General features: G+C 38.9%; 1 pseudogene; it reads left to right on the top strand.

The window, feature by feature from the left end:
- The first annotated feature begins 8,191 nt into the window (after positions 1-8,191).
- Positions 8,192-8,501, top strand: LOC115520424 (annotated as a pseudogene).
- Positions 8,502-12,289: the final 3,788 nt, after the last annotated feature.

Here is a 12,289-nt window from a genome sequence, read left to right as displayed (position 1 = left end):
ACTGTGAATCCATTCAGATATAAATAAATAAATGAATGTTTGATTTAAAAAAACAACAACACTATTTTACATAATTTCAAAGTACTTCTCCACAGAACACTTATCAATTGCCAAGGGGGGAAAGATAACTTTATAGTGAAAACATCTGGTAGATATCACCTTTTCAAGTTGTCATAGAGAACAAATGTCAACAATGAGAAAATTGAAACCCTGTGCCACCTAATAGAAGGCCTTTAGAAGAACTTCTATGATATCCTGTGAAAGATGCATAACATCAATCTAACTATGAAAAAATAACAGAAAACCCCAAGTTGAAGAACATTCCAAAGGTAACTGGCCTGTAATCTTCAAAAGATTTGAGGTCAGGAAGGTCAGAGAAAAACTGATAAACTGTTCTACATTAAAGGGGAGTCACAGACATGACAAATGCAAGGCATGATTCAGAACTGGACCTTTTCGATTAAACTGGCATGAGGTCTGAGGCTTAGATGGTAGCAATATGTCATACTCAGCCTTCCCAAGATGGTGCTGGCAAAGTTGCTACAGCACTTACATTATCGTACTCTCCTGGGCCTGAGTCTAGAAAAAGAGAATTGTTTTCAGTAGCATCCCCAGCAGTCCAGACCATAACTTTTGTCATACTCATTACTCTTCCAATCACCGTGATCAAAAGGAAGAGCTACTGTAATTTGTCAGACCCGAGTCACATATTTGAGCACAAGGCCTCCCATAGAGCTTTTGGATGGAGTTCCATAGACCTATGGACTAATTGTGGCAAAGGGTCAATCAGGTGGAAAAGCAGGAGAAAGAAGGGGAAATGAATGCCGGGAAGGCAAATGTCTGCAAATGTCCACAAATGTCCAAAATGTTCAATGCTGCATGGTGATAAAAACCTATAAACCTCCTTAAAAGCTATTAATTTACTTTCACGGGGTGCAATTTTGAAAATCCGTGATTTAAAAAAAACTATTTATTTATTTTATTTATTTATTTAGAGAGTGTGTGCTCATGCACACGAGTGGAGGAGGGGTAGAGAGAGAGAGAATCCTAAGCAGGCCCCACACTGTCAGTGCAGAGCCTGATGCAGGGCTTGATCTCACAAACCATGAGATCATGACCTGAGCCCAAACCAAGAATTGAATGCTTAACCCACTAAGCCGCTCAGGCACACCTGAAAATCTTTGATTTTAATAACCTCATAGCAAGTTGGTAATAGAAAATAATTTCTTCCTATTGTCAGTTACTTAATATTTCTATCCAATTTGAATCTAAATCCTAACATATTCCAGAATTAGTAAACCATTTGTCTTTCCATACAGGTTCAACCATTTTGTTCATATACCTTTTTTCATATCTGTAAGAAATCATGGTCTGATCAGGAGTCCAACAAATTTGGTTTCTCAGAGCCCATTAAAAATCAAAACTTTCTTTAGCTGAGAAAGTAGATCAGTAAATCACTTTAACAAGTTTTTGTGTTCTAGTTTCTGATTATATTTGAATGAACAGTCTCTACAACTGCTTTGAATTTCTCCATACACTTCTACAGTCCCATGTTGACAGAGGGCTAGGCTCTATTTGCCTGTGAATGCTACATAAAAAAAATATAGGCTATTTTCCACTCTTGAACATTGTTCAAGATTTCATGAGTTTAGGCCTACACACTACTGCAATAGTGTCATGCCCGATTTCCCCATACTGAATTCCTGATAAATAGATAAATAAATGAGACTCAGATTTTTTTAATCCAACCAAGAAGATTTTTAAAGAGCCTTGAAAGTGGAATTATGTCACCAAAGCAATTTCCCTAGTTTTCTTTTCTATTTGCAATTACAAGAATATCATTTTGAGGTCTCTCTAAAGTTTAGAAGATAAATTTAGCATTTAGTATTTAATCAAATTATAGCTATGATGATGTCAAGATTTGGAACAGCTATATTAACAGCCCACTTACTACTCTTTTCAGAAACCCTACTTGCTCTGCCCACATCAGATAGTATGTGTCATTTTCTATCTTTCTAGTTCTTATATTTGCAATGATCTTAGTCATAATTAATTACTAATATAGGATGGTAACTATTTAGTGATATTTTAAATCCTTCAAAGTGGATTTATTCAGCTGAGTGCCCAGTATTTCTTTAACGATTTGCACACACATCGCTAAATCTTCTATATAGCATTCTGCCTTCTCTAAAACAACAGGCTTGAAAATCTTTAATTCAGTTTTTCAAAAGAAGCTTCAGGTTACTAGGAGGTAGATCATTGGTTAGAATTGATGGATTACCTACCTACATTTCAGCACTAATTACAGGTAACAGCTTACAGATTTCCGTCCCACCTGGCCTAGCCCAATCTTCTACATTCATTCCATACAGATAGTTTTACCCAAGGAAAATCAGAAATCAGAGAATATGAAAGCTGAAAAGCAATTTTAGAAATCATGTGAGGTGCTCCATGATTGGTAGTTTAGATTCTTATGAGAATTGGAAGAAACATACGAGCACCCTCCTTGAGAACATGTACATTAAAACATATATGCACAACTTCTTAGATGCCAGAGAAAGAATCTGGGCTTATTTGGCTTGTAAGATTATTGAGATGAAGTGACTTGCTCAAGACCATAGAACAAGTTGGTGGAGTTGGAGCTCAAGCCTAAAGTACAGGGGAGTCCTGTCTACCCCGGAGATTATTATCTAAGGCCCAGCTGCTATACAATTGGCATGGGGGCCTTCAAAGGAATATATTGTCTAATAGACCAAACAGTCATAAAGTTATTCCCCATTCACATATCCTGCTCCATGGGATGCCTGGGTGGTTCACTTGGTTAAGCATCTGACTCTTAATTATGGCTCAGGGCACGATCTCAGGGTCGTGAGATCAATACCCGTGTAGGGCTCCATGCTGGGTGTGGAGACTGCTTACAATTCTTTCTCTCCCTCTGCTGTTCATGCTCTCTCTCTAAAAAACAAACAAACAAACAAAACACCAAAAAACAAATATCCTGCTCAATTTAGTGTTGATTCCCACTAATTACATCAATGTTGCTTTTTTTTTAATCTGACTGCGGGATTATTTATTGTTTAGAATATCTAACAACACAGTGTTAGTACAATGCACATTGATTACAAAGTGAAAAGGCAAATCTTGCAAAAGATTTTGGATTTCATGAGGTTGATGGAAGTGATGTTAGAAAAGTGCTTAGAATCACACATGCTAATCCTCTGATAAATGAGGTACTGTCTTAGACTTATTGACAGCGGAGAGGAGAAAAGGACAGAGAGGCAGTCCAGCTCAGCACTCCAAAATGGAATATTTGGATATGAACATGTTTAAGAGAATTGCCTGAGGAGACCAATGAAGACCTTACATGTTTTTGTTACGTGATCCTCTTTATAATCATTTAAACATCAAATGAAATATGGTATATGCTGAGGTTCAGTTTTGTTGGAGAGTTACACCAAAATCTACAGGTTTTAATTTTATTAAATCCTATGAAAATTTTTTTCTTTTCATTGGTTGTAAAATTTTGTTTCCTGTTTTAAGTGAGTTCACTTTAGATTGCTGTTTTTTTTTTTAGTTTCACCCATTATTCTTAGATAACGAATCTGTCCTTTACTTTATTCCAACTTCAAGAGGCAGAAACTTCTTTTATGTGTTGATCTTTAATCTCATTTTTCTGATTCCAAATCACAAAGTTACTCGAAGACTGTCATTTTGCAAATCTCTGTCTAGGATTTTTCAACCAACTTCATAGATATGGAGTGTCAGTGATGACCTCTGGGCAATAAAATTGTTGTGCCTCAAATTGAGTAAATTTTGATTAACTGGGAAGAACTTTTCTGAAAGTCCATGTGCAGTGTAACTCAATATTGTTTTGAGAAATGAGAATGTCATTGAAACCAAAGGGCACAGACATGAAATAGATGAATTCTGGGTTATTTATTGAATGCCTCTTAAAAATAGAATTCTATAAAGTCTTATGTGGCTTGAATAATTTGTAACTATACATGCTTCTGTTCCCAGAAATTTTAATCATTAATGATTCTGCAACATAAAACACCCTCCAAGACATTTTACTCCCTTTGGTAATCTAAGAATGAATTATACAATTAACCTTTATAATTAGATTATTTGGGCTTATCCAGCAGAATGGAATTACTGTTAATTTGAACTGTTAATCAGTTTCTTACTGGGACTTTACAATGGCAATCAAATTCAGGGACTCATATTTAGGCACCTCTTCTGCTTAGTTAGCTGTCCAGCATCTTTATAGTTTTTGCCCCAATATTTTGAAGGCTGGGTACCAATGGTAACATTGGGTATTGGTACGGGGACCATAAAATTTATCATCAAAATTAGGGCACTTCTGAGGGGGGCACTTGTAATAAGTACACTGGGACATAGCTATAAACAAGGTTTATCACAGTATACAAGGACATGTGCCCACTGTACCTACTAATGGCCCATTTATTCTTATTGCTCGGGAGTCAGGGACTCCTGGCCCATTATTTACAAAGACCCTCTATCCAAGATCCAGGTCCTGACTTACCAAGACACACTGTCCCCAGAGACAGCTTCCCCAAGAACCAAATGTACCTAGGAGAAGGCAAGCTCTACTGCAGAGAGGGTTAGACTGGGTCTAGCCAGACCCTCTACTCTCACCTCTACTCATTTCCTTCCTTCCTTGTCCTTGTTTGTTGAATTATCTCCAACAGATCAAGGCTGAATTACATTCCAAGGATGAAAATGAAGTAAATCCCATCTAAACACAGAACACTGAGCCATGGTGTGGTGTGGTGTGGTGTGGTATAGTGTGTGTGTGTTGGGGGAGTGGGTCAGAGAGAGAAAGAGAGAGAGAGATGATAATGATGAAATGGGAGAGTAAAATGGAATCTTGTCATGGGTTCTTCCCTTTTCCTGACTAATGGTATGATCTTTAATCTCTTTGAGCCCCAGTTTCTCCATATGTAAAATTAAGATAGTACAGATGGCTATCTAACATAGTTATTATAAGGCCTAAAAGTTTGCCTACTGTCCTCCACATCCAGTCTCCCTTTCTTCCTTTTATTAATAGAATTTGCCAAATTTTAATTGGGCACACAATCTCCAAACCAGCTGTTACATCTACCAGCTTTCCTTGTAGCCCTGGTGAAGGTTATGAGTACAACTTCCAGTTCAAGTCTTCACAAGGAAGCTGTGGCCCTCCCCTCCTGCTTTCCCCCTTTATTCTGGCAAGGAAATAGCAATAAATGGAACAGCCAGGCTGGAGCCAGAGATGACATCTTCCATCTGGCAGAGACAATCACTTCTATACTAACACATGAGGGAAAAAATTCAGACTTTGCCTCACTTAAGACTTCTTGGGGGCCATAACTCGTACAAACACAATAGTGGCTTTGAAAGCTCAATAGAGTTGGAATCAAAAGGGTATGTTGTAGTCCTTTTCTGTTGCTGGCCTGATCTTGGGAATCTCTAAATGTCACTTTTCTCATCTTAAATTAGAAGTAGAAATAATACCTGAAAGGCAGGTGATATTAAATAATGAGTAAATACACCATCCTGTTACTACTTTTCTTTTTGAACCAGGATTCATCTCAATGAGTTTATTCATTCATTTGCAAACATTTAAGGATCCAGGCACTATATCTAAGACACAGGGTTGTCTAGCATTGCATAAGGCACTGAATTTCCAACCCTCCTGTGGACAGAGTAAATGGACCAATAAGAAATATTACATAGTGATGAGTGTTACAGTGATTATAAAACAAGATGATGTTCTAGAGATTGAGTAGGAGGGCATTATAGGGCATGGCCAGAAAAGGAATCTCTGACATTTCTGTTGAGAGTAAATAACAAAAGGAGCCAGTTTGTGAAGATTTGTGGGGAGAGGACTCTGGACAGAGAGAACACCTAGGGCAAATAACCTATGGTGAGAGAAGCATGATTTGTTCATATCAGAAAGAAAGCCAGTGTGGCTAGAGCAGAGTGAGACAGTGGTGGGTTGTAAGAGATAAAATCAGAGGTAGGAGAGGCCAGATCATTTGTCTGTATAGTGGATAGAATTAATTCCAAGCATAATGAGAAGTCCATAGGAAGGATACAATAGCACTTCCATTCAGAGGCCAAGCTATGCCTATGTGTAAACATAACCTATTATACAAGTCAAGCAGCTTCTTAAAATAGGGGGAAAGTTCTAGCTACCAGTTTTCTGAGAATGCACTGGGGTGTTACCAGGAGAATGTTTACTCCCAAGACAAGTACCACTGCTGAGTCCTTTATTGTCCTTATGATTTAAAGAGGTTAGCAGCTTGGCATTTTATGTCAGAGATACCTGACTTTGAATCCCAGTTCCTCTACCACCAGATGTCTGGCCTTAGATAGGTCACTCTACCTCTTAAAGTGTAATTTATTCTCCTACATAAAATACGGAAAATAAGATCCATTTCAGCAATGTCATTGTAAGGCTTCCATGAGATATTATATGTGAAATGCATAACACATTATAAGGACTCAATAAAAAATGGTATATATATTTAATTTTTGTATAGTCCTAGAATTCACTGAGAAATCCCTAGGCCAGTCCATCACTCCACAGAGGTACTGAGGTGGAGACTAATGACTTTAGGACTCTCCCTTGAGTCCCACAAAGCCCTGTTAAAATCCTCTTATGCTTCCCTTGAGCCTACCTTCTCTCAGGGCTCACACTGACTCCCCGTCTTGGATACTCTCTGCCCTACTACTATTCACGGCGAGGTTTTGTTTTAGAACATTTCATATGGCTATGCCTTGTTTCCATATTCAATAAAAAAATAAAAGCTCTTTGAGAGATCACTCATCATCCTTCACCCATATTCTCCAAGGTGCTTTCAAGTATAGACAGTGTTTAACAAATATATGTTTGATGAATCAAAGAATGGACAAAGGGATGAATAAGAGCATTCAGTTGATTACCCTTGTCTCCCTAAATCTCCATCTACTGCACATCTTCTATTTGCCCTGGAATCCATTGTCTACCCTTCTCCACCCCACTGCAGGAAGCCAAATCAATGTGCCCCTTTGTCATCTGACTTCTGACAGGTTTGGCCAATGAGAGGCAGTCGCAGGAAACTGGAAGATGGGCAAGAGAGTGAGGTCTGGACTAGGAAGTTCTTTTTATATTGCTACTCTTTCTGAGCTTCTAAACTGTTCCATCCATCTAGGGCCTAGGGGTGGTGACTCCCTGCTGTTTCTAGCCCTGGGAATTTCCTCACTAGCTCCCCAAATTCTGCCACACCATTATTAAGTAATCCATTTTTAAAACTGCTCTCAAATTACCCACTTTGGATCTGCCACTTTTCCCCCAAAGACACTAATATATCTCATATATACCAACTTGGGTAGATCTAAATGTATCCCATTCTAGATTAGGACTTGGACTCTTGTTTGTCCTCGGAGAGCAGATGCTACCACTTCCCTTGGTAAACTTCCATTGTTTCACAACCACACCAAATTGCCACAACTTGGGCAAACAAATTAGGATGAAGCTGTCCATTGTCTGGAAGAACTAAGCAAGTTGTTCACAGGAATTACAGAATTTAGCAGACATGAGCCATTGCTGACAGTTAAATGTTTTTAAGTAGAGTAAAATCAAATGTCACTTCATGGAAGAACTAAAAATACTTTTCAAAGTGTATATTGTGCATGAGTTTTTTTCCTACTCTGAGTTGCCAGGCTGTGGGTGTTGAAAACTCTTCAGAAGATTTGGTCTGTCATGTTTAGATGGTAGGTGGCAAAAGAAATTCTTCTTTAAAACCTTCAAGATGTTCATTCCATTGTCTCTTGTTTAAGTGTGAATTACAGAATGTTGGATCCAAAAATATCTGAGCTGGTGCAGTGAAGGCCAATTGGTAGCTCCCAGGGAAGACAGGTTACCTGTGGAATGGTGTCTCCAAACTCTCCCTTCCTGGCTCTCAGGCCCCCACCTAAATCACTCTTGCAACTGATCCCTGTGATGACAGGGCGTTCTCTGTCAAATACCATCTTAGAAATAGCAAGGTAGTTTTAAAAAATTGGAATTTTATAGGAAAAAGCAGTGAAATATTTTTCATTTGCAACATTGATGTGTCCAAAGAAGAAACTGTTACTAATACAGATAAATGGGAAAGCAAAAGGAGGATTTGAATCCAGCCATAGCTGTTCCAGTCATGAGGGATGAATGGCAGCTAGGTTGGTGGCCAGTGGCCCGCAGCATTTGTATGTAGTCGCTGTGAATTTGTCCCTCAATCCTAGGCCTTTTCTCAGTGGATTAAAGGGGAGCCAGTAATGGAGAAACTCAAGTGAGGAATGGAGTACAAAGGCTACCTGGTATCTATAGATGACTATATGAACATGCAGCTTGCAAACACAGAAGAATACTTAGATAGAGCATTGTCTGAACATTGGGTGAAGTTTTAATAAGATGTAATAATGTCCTTTATATCACATGTACTGAAGAAGAGGAAGAAGATGGGGAAATGAGAGAATAGCATCTTTTTGTAGACAATAAACATAAATAAGAAAGCCAAAGGAGGAGGAGATTGAAAAGGCCTCTAATTGGTTGACCTGGGAAATTACTTTCCACTGACTCTAGCTCACTAAACATCTATCTTCAATTCGCTGATTTCACAACGTGGAGCTTCTTGGGCATTTCCATGGAGCACCTAGATGTTCTATGCAGTGAACAGCCCTTCACACTTTGCATACCACTCACACCTTTCCAACTTCCTGGCAGGATGGTATTCAGTGGTCCATGACTTAGTTTGATGAAGCTGATGACCTCAACCAAATGACCTCTTTCCAAGGCAAGCACAGCTTTCAGACCACAAACTCTCTTTGGTATTCATCATTCTGGGAGTAGCCTGTCTGGAGTTTCTCTCCCCAGAAGGGAAGAGACCTTGTGTTTGGTCAGGTGGACCAAGTGCATGCAAAGTCTCTACAGAGAAGGTAAGAAGCATCCACAATTTGGCCACTGATCTCCCTTCTGTTTCCAGCTGTCAAAACAATTATTTTATTTATTCATTCAACAAAAGTTATAGGTATTGGAGATACATCCTTGAACCAATCAAACAAATTTAATTCTCTCATTCTGTAGAGGGAAGTTAAGTAATAAACAAAAGAATGAACAAAAAACCTCAAAAGTCCAATCACCTTCCTGTGCCATTTTCAAAGAAAAACAATGAAAACAAAGGCTCCTTGTGAAAACTGGAGTCAGGACTTGGGGCCACTATTACAACCCATGCTATCAGGTACAGACACACCCTCTCACAGGTAGGCACTGAAGCTAGACCCTTAAAAAGTTGTTGGAATTGTAGATTCATTTGGGGGTTGAAAGTTAATACAAAATTTAGGATGGCAAGAATCTCTGACCTGTAGACAGGACTCAGTCCTCTTGGACATGTAGGACCGCACATGATTTCAAGAGATTCCTGGAAAGGAATGTTTGCATCTATCCACAGTAGAATATTCCAGGTGCGATGACTCAGTGACAAAATGTTTGTCTTTGTGTCTACCCAAACTTATTTTGTCCTGCACTATTCTCAGGTTGTCAGCACATAATTCTTAAAAAAAATCCTGTTTAGTTTCATGCCTCTATTCATATTGTGGGAAATATAAGATTTTGGCAAATGAATATTACTTGGAAGGAACCCTGGCTAGGAACCATGTGTCAGTTTATCATCCCTTGGAGAGATCCTGGCTGAAAGTAAAGCCAAGATGGAGAAAAGTAATGCTTGGGCATAGAAAGAGTATCAGATATCTGATGACAAAGGTGTTATTTTTATGATTGTTACTGCAGTTGCAATCATTTTGGATATGTGAGTAGAAATTCAGTTTGGAATGGCATCTGAGAGTTCTATGTTACAAGTGCTTTCCAATGCGGGTTACACATCTGAGCCACCTGGGGCGTTTATAAAAGGACATATATTTAGGACCTTCCCTTGGTTATTCCGGTTAGTAAGTCTGATATAGGGCTCAGAAATCTTCAGTTATGTATAGCCAGCTCTAAGAACCACTGATCTCAGTCAATTTTATCCTCCAATAGAGAAGAACATAGCGGTTCCTGTGGAAACATCAGTACCGTAGTGTTCCCAAGCCCATTTATTCCATTAGTGAGAAAATCTACGTACAAATTAAATACCATTATTATAATGCTAAAATTGGTCTCTTTGCACTTCCCCACTTTGATACTAACTTGTTCCTAGGAACAACACAGGACCAATTTTCACCCGTCTTTTTTATTAACCATTTTAGTGTGTGTGTGTGTGGGGGGGGGGGTGCTAGAGGGAAGGAAGAGAGGGAGCTCCCTAGCAGTTCCCTTTTTCTTTATGGCAGCTTCTGGACTCTTCTGCACATCACCCAGAAGGGTAAAGAGTGTTTAAAATGTGAAGGCCATGTTTGTTGGACTCGGGCTATAAGTTACTCAGGTAATATTCCTAGTAACACACACACCTGAGAATGGCCTGTGCTCTCTGATTCCTGCTTCCTTTCAGTTTCCTGAACCACCCTGTTCCTCCTGGAACATCAGCATCAATATTTCCATGTTCCCTAAGGACATACCTTTGATTAGATTCATCATGCCATGGGAAGGGCTGTTCATGTCCTACAGCAGAGCAGTATTCAGTGGATATGTAAAAGGTCAGACAAGCTGGAAGGGAAGCAGGGAAATGTCACATTTAACTGAAGGATACATTACGTTCATCAAAACTGTTTACACTAAAAGGAAAATAAAACTTTGATTGCATGTAAACAGAGAACACTTAATGTAAGCAAATAAATGCATTTATGCTGCAAAATAAGCTGGAACCCATAACACATTATAAAATATCCACACATTGTGGAGGGGCAGAGTTGTCAAACCAACTATAGATTCTCACCAATAGACACATACTGAGCTTCTATGTAGGAATTGTATTAAACCAGTAAAGCTTATTAAGCATTGCTTTTTAACTAAGTAGCAATACTCCAAAAACGTATTGTGAAAAGACAAAGATGTGTGTGAGGAGAACTGAGTGGTATTACTGAAACAAATGTGGACATTGATTGAAGGCAAACTCCAATTGGATTTTACTTCAAGTACTGGGATGGCCCTATGGACTTTAGCTAAATATCTTAAAGGAAAAATGCAACCTCATCGTGGTGTGTGTGGCGGGGGGAGGGGGGTGTTAAGCATATACATAGTATTTAAAATTAAGAATGAAGTATTTCTGGACATACAGCAGTTAATCAAAATATGTAAAAATTTTAAAACCCAAAATTCCTGTTAAGGCCTTCTGCAGAAGAGAGACAAAGATGTCTCAGGAGGCCAGACAAGGCTAGTATACATTCGCTATAGACTGAATGAGGTGCCCCACAAAATTTATGTTGAATCCTAATCCCTAGTGGTATGGTATTTGTAGGTGGAGCCTTTGGGAATTCTGGAGTTCATGAGGTTGTGGCCTGATGAATGGGATTAGTGTCCTTATGGGGAAAAAAGACAAAAACCCACAGAGCTCTCTTTCCCCTTCCACCATGTGAGGACACAGAAAGAAAATAGCAGTCCATGAGCCAGGAAGTGGACTCTCACCAGATACAGAATCTGCTAGCGCCCTGATCTTGGATTTCCCAGCCTCCAGAACAGTGAAAGATAAGTTTCTGTTGCTTACAAGCCACTCACTCAAATGTATCCTGTTATAGCATCCCGAATGGACTAACAAAACCTCCATGGTTTTAAAATACAGCTCCACAGCCAGTGTTCCCAGGTAAGGTGAAAAGACATGGGTCGGTGCTTAGCTTTGGCTACTTATAGAACAGCATAAGTCTACAGTGATTGTTCGAAATGAGACAATATCATCATGGAATATCTGAATACAATCTGCTACATTTTTTCCAAAAGCAGCAAAATGGGAGCATCTGTCACACTGTCTGTTATTAATACATGATGTACATTGAGGCATGTAGGTACATACGAAGGAACAGGAACGTGTCAACATAAGGCAGAGAAGCAGATGGTATACTCCTTTAAACATGTTTTCTTGTCAACTCTGATAGAACAAATGCTCCTGCTATGCTTTAATTTGTAAAGTACATATTTATTTTTAACGTGAGAATGTCTACCACATAAAGAAAAAAATTTAATAGCAGTTCAATGTTTCTTAAAAATGATTTATCTCTTGTGCAGCACTCTCTGAGCCAAGTAACCAATTTTATTTAGAAATTGAAAAATGACAGAGGATTATTTTTAGAGCAATTTCTCTACTCATGCCCTGTAACCTCTGAAGAAGTCAGGCCTATGATGGCA

The sequence above is a fragment of the Lynx canadensis genome, chromosome A1, assembly GCF_007474595.2.
Source record: "Lynx canadensis isolate LIC74 chromosome A1, mLynCan4.pri.v2, whole genome shotgun sequence".
NCBI lineage: Eukaryota > Metazoa > Chordata > Mammalia > Carnivora > Felidae > Lynx > Lynx canadensis.
The sequence above is the reverse complement of the archived record's forward strand: the minus strand, read 5'-3'. Positions and strand labels throughout refer to the sequence as shown.